The following is a 5,527-nucleotide window of genomic DNA, read 5'->3' on the forward strand; positions in this document are numbered from 1 at the left end:
AGGCCAATTTTTTCATTCACACAATTAATTTTGACCAGTCTCCAATGATTCTTTGAATTGATCATGTACAATATAGACAATTAAATGGATGGATTAATAGTGTTCTTTTGTATTCCATCATCACATTCTTTCCTTTGCAAACTTTAATGTTGTATAAAGTACAGTTTCAGAAATACTATGTGATAATTGTGATTTTTAAAATATATTGTTTGACATTGTAGTCATAAATTATAGGACTCTGATATAGAGTCACTTAGGCTGTGTCAAGGAATTAAAACAATTTAAATTTCTGATTGCGTGCAACTCTTGGCTGAGTGCAGCTACTTTGATCCACACTCATTTCTAGGGTTCCAATTGCCAACTCAAATCTTTACCCAATTTTTGGTCCTAAAAGAGAACTTCACCACCACCCCCACCAGAACCTGGTATTGATAAATGCCCCAGAGGAAATTTCTCCATCACATTTGGATCTGATTAACAATGTACCCTTTCACATCTGACATTGATTACCTACTCTTCATCAAGTTCATTTTTAAGGCATAAAAACTTCTCTGCTCAGATACCCACTTTAGGAAATAATATAATGTTTTATTTTCTCCCCAACTACATAGGAAAATATTTTTTCACATTAAAAATGTTTTGTATTCTAAATTCTATCTCTCACTCCCTCTTTCTTCTCCTTGAGAATGTAAACAAACCAAAATAGTTCATATGTGTGTAATCATGTAAAACATTTCCATATTAGTAATTTTGTATGAAAAGATTCAGGAAGGAAGGAAAGGAGTGAGGGAGGAAGGGATAGAGGAAGAAAGAAAGAAAGAAAGAAAGAAAGAAAGAAAGAAAGAAAGAAAGAAAGAAAGAAAGAAAGAAAGAAAGAAAGAAAGAAAGAAAGAAAGAAAGAAAAAAAGAAAGAAAGAAAGAAAGAAAGAAAGAAAGAAAGAAAGAAAGAAAGAAAGAAAGAAAGGAAGGAAGGAAGGAAGGAAAGAAGGAAAAAAAGAAAGAAAGAGAGAGGAGAGAGAGAGAAAGAGGGAGAAAGAAAGAAGGAGAAAGAAAGAAGGAGAGAGAAGAAGAAAGAGAGAGAAGGAGGAAGGGAAAGAGGGAGAGAGGAAGGGAAGATGCAAGGGGAAAAGGAAGGAAAAAAGGGGAAGAAACAAATTAAAAGAAAGGAAGGAAGGAAAAGAAAGAAAGAAAGAATAAAAGGAGGAAGCAAACAAAAATAACATACTTTTTTATATAGACAGTATCACTTCTTTCTCCGGAGGCAGATAGTTTGCTTTATCATGAGTCCTTTGGAATTATCTTGGATAATAGTATTGCTGAGAATAGCTAAGTGATTCACAGTTCTTCTATGGCTGTGTATAATGTCTCTCTGACTCTGCTTTACTTTGCATCAATTCGTGTAAGTCTTCATATTTTTCTGTAATCATCTTTTCTTATAGCAAAATATTTCTTCACGATCATATACTATAGCCCATTCCTTAATTGATGCACATCCCCTTGATTTCTAATTTCTTAGCCACCACAAAAAGAGCAGTTATAAATATTTTTAGATAAATTGGTCAGACACCCCTTTTGATTAGTTATTTCCACTGAGACATATCTCCCTCCACTTTGAGCTGGGTGAATTTTTTTTGCATATATGGAATCAAACCTCTCTCTATCTATATTGCCATAAAATGTGTGTGTGTGTGTGAATGTGTGATATTTCATTTTTGCTTGCTTTCTGTACCACATAGTAATAAAAATCATGTTTGTACTAGCTTCCCCAAGTACCATTATCCTGTGAATACCCAAATCTAGTTCTAATCTAACCTGAGGCCAAATAGAGCACACCAATTTAATTCAACCCAAGACAGAAAAGGAAACTGAGTCATACAGAGCTTAAATGACTTGAACAAGGTCACACAGTCAAGACCAGGAATGGCTAGGATGTATAATGAATATTGCTATAAAACAGAAGTCAAGAAGACCTGACTATGAATCTTTATCTGAGACACTTGCAAACTGTGTAACCCTTAGTCTTGTTTTCCTCATCACTAAAATGGGGAAAAATTTTTTATCACTTAACTCACAGGATTGTTGGGAGGATCAAATGAGATAAGATATATAAAGTTCTTTACAAATCTTTGCGTGCTGTATAAATGTTAATGATTAACATTGATCCTACTATTGTTGTTGTTATTATTATTATTTTCAGTGTCTTGGCCCCCAGTATAATGCTCACTTACAAAGTCTCAGAAGGTCTTGGATGTATAGCATTTAAAAGAATAGGACTGTATGCTGTTTTTTTTTTTCTAATTCAGGCTTCACCAAGAAACGACTTCAATACAAAGAAGAAATTCTAGTCAATTGATCTCTGTTTCATAAGATGCCATGGATTATAAGTGCATACAAGTTAAAGAGACAAACCATTTTACTGTTACTCACTGATGAAATCTCTTCAACATGTAAGGTAACTCACTGCTGTTATAAACATTTTTCCATTTGGGAGACAGAATACTAATGTTACTGTCTCATTAAACAAATCCATTTTGACAAAGTTGGATTAGAGAACTTTATTTTTGCCTCTCCTTTTGTTGACAGAAATCTCTATCTGTTATGCCTTCTCTTTAAAAGGAATTATTTTTCCCTCTCCACCATGTTTACAACATAGATGATTTTCATTCAGATACTGTTCCATTGATATTGTACATAAAGGTAATAATAACTCTTTGCTATCCAAAAATGAGTAATCGATTGTTTTTTCAAATGAGTTGTGTGAATTAATCTTTTTTCTTCTTTTGGAGAGGCAGGATAGAGACCATAAAAAAGAAAGAAATGAACTATCCCATAAGGGAAATGAACTTGGCATCTTGATACCAATTAGAGAGCTTTGAATAGGACTTTTGTTCAAAATTTAGAGTGTATTAACAGCACATTTTATTTCTCCAGGAGCTAGTTGCTGAACTCAGTACCTGATTAGCAAGTTAATCAAAATGGGAAATTAACATTTGACATATTCTATACTCCTGGTGGCAGAATCTCGGGTGAATTCCTAGGTCAGGTTTTTGTACCTGTTTCTCTCTTAAAAGCAATGTTATAGAGTCTTAGTGTCCCTGATTCTCTCCCATGAGGCAATGTTCTGTGTTTATCCTTTGTTTTTGAAGAGGACCAATGACATCACAGGTTGATGTCTTGACTTAGGTGTGAACTGGATTTAAAAAGAGGCAGAGCTACACAAAGTCATCAGCCTCACTTTCTCTTACAGAGTCATTAAAATCCAGAGGCAAGTTAAAAGTCAAGATCACTGAGATTGGCCTGGGATCCAATGGATGACTTTGGTGTCTTTGATGTCTGAGCACTTGCTTCAGATTAAAACTCTTTGAATAAATTCTTCCTGTCCATCCATTCTGCCAAGGGAAGTTTCCACATGCTTGTGGTAGGTATCACCCTAACTGACCAATGGGTTTGAGACCTATCAATTATCCTTGTCCTCCCTGAGCACCCCCATGCACCTTAGAATTTGAATAAATGCTTCATAAAGGACTTTAAGAACATCAGGACCAAGATTAGCATAGGGAAAGCACAAGCCCATAGATGATTAGTATAACTTGATCTGGGATTTTAAATAAATTATTGCATGTGTCTAAGGGGGGGGAGAAATTCATTATAATCAAGTTTATCCAGCAACTGAGATATCCACTCTGATGTAGAGCCTACAATTTTAGAGGGCACCTAAAGGAGATCTAATGACTAAATTAGAGTCTAATCTTTATACTTTTTTAGAAGAGGAATCTGGAATTCAAAGAGGAACTGTGATTAGGCTGGGGCAGAGGTGCAGCCAGAACGTCTTTATCCTGCTTTTTACTCCAATTCTTTTTCCACACAGTCCCTGGATGCTACCATGTAAGTATCATATTGTATGAGATGAGCAATGCAAGGACTTCACTCACAAGGGACCTTAATTAGGTCCAGTGTTGATTCAAGTTAACAATCCATTGTGGGGGAAAACAATACAAAAAAATGCTCAAAAACTGTAATGACTGGCACTGGTTTAGCATCATTAGGCTAAGCATCCTAGATGTAGTTCTCCCTGAAATCAAGTGGCTTGTGCTGCACAGTTATGATCTCCAAACACATGGACTTGGCTCTTTTCTACAATGAGGCAATTCCAATAGACTTGGAATGGAAAGTGCCATGCTTATCCAGAGAAAGAGCTATGGAGATTGAATGTGGATCAAAGCATATTATTTCCAACTATTTTTGTTATCATTGTTTATTTGTGTTTCTTTCTTATGTTTGTTCCTGTTTGATCTGATTTTTCATGCATAGCATATTAGTATGGAAATAAGTTTAAAAGAATTGCACATGTTAAACCTATATTAGATTAGGGGAGAGTGGGGAGAGAGTAAGAAAAGTTTGAAACAAAAGGTTTTGCAAAGGTGAAAGTTGAAAACTATCTTTTCATGAATTTGGAAAAATAGAATATTATAAGAAAATGTCAAAAAAATTATCTCCACACACCCACATGCATAGATCTTTCCATAGATGTATGTCTATATGCACTGTACAATTACAATAGTGTGTGTATATATGCATATATATGCATATATAATATATATGCATAATATATATAATATAATATATATGCATATATATAATACCACTTTATGAATTTCTAAATACTCTACAAATATTATTTTATTTTATTCTCACAACTTCACAGGGAGGTAACTGCTGTTATTAACCCAATTTTTCAGGTGAGAAACTGAAACAAATGTAAGTTAGGTGACTTGGCCAGGGTCTCATAGCTGGCAAGTGTCTAAAAGTGACTTGAAACTTGGATTGGAGGCTTTTGTATGCTCTAGCAAGTACTACAGGGAAAAAGAAAGACTTGAATAAAGTCTAATCAAATCTATGCTCAAAAAAGATTTGTTACTACTGGGGAAATTCCAAAGATGTACTGCCAAATTTGAAGGCAATTCTGAGAGTAAAGTTCAAAATTATCTAGAGCACTAGCAGGATTGTTGAGGGAAAAATGCATAGCTTTCAAATATGACATCCCCCCGAGCAACAAATTTCATTTAGATGTTTAAATTCTGTTATACTTTTGTTAAATGATCAATTTTTATCACTTTAGATATACATCTTAGACTGATAGATAATGCAAATCGGGTTAAAGGTAACCAAAAACCACTACATAAAAAGAAACTATAAGTTCATGGAAAAAACAGGATCATAAAATAGATTCAGACTTTCATGAACTGATGTTAAGTGAAGTGAGTAGAACCAAGAGAATATTATACATAGCAACAACAAGGTTATATGATGACTAATTATGATAGACTTGGCTCTTTTCAGCAATGAGGTTATTCAAGGCAATGTCAATGGACTTGGGATGAAAAGAATCATCTATATCCAGAGAAAGAATTTTGGAGATTGAATGTGGATCAAAGCACAATATTTTAACATTTTTGTTTTTTTTTCCTTTCTTGTGTTTTTTCCTATTTTGATCTGATTTTTTTTTGCATATCATGACAAATATAAA

The 5,527-nt window shown here is 34.1% G+C and overlaps 1 long non-coding RNA gene across 1 annotated transcript; it reads left to right on the forward strand.

Moving 5' to 3' along the window:
• Positions 1 to 2,306: 2,306 nt before the first annotated feature.
• On the forward strand, positions 2,307 to 3,874 carry LOC116421069. The gene is made up of 3 exons (XR_004231393.1): positions 2,307 to 2,452; positions 3,248 to 3,418; positions 3,766 to 3,874. It is a non-coding gene; the product is annotated as an uncharacterized LOC116421069 (long non-coding RNA).
• Positions 3,875 to 5,527: the final 1,653 nt, after the last annotated feature.

This window comes from Sarcophilus harrisii, chromosome 1 (assembly GCF_902635505.1).
Source record: "Sarcophilus harrisii chromosome 1, mSarHar1.11, whole genome shotgun sequence".
NCBI lineage: Eukaryota > Metazoa > Chordata > Mammalia > Dasyuromorphia > Dasyuridae > Sarcophilus > Sarcophilus harrisii.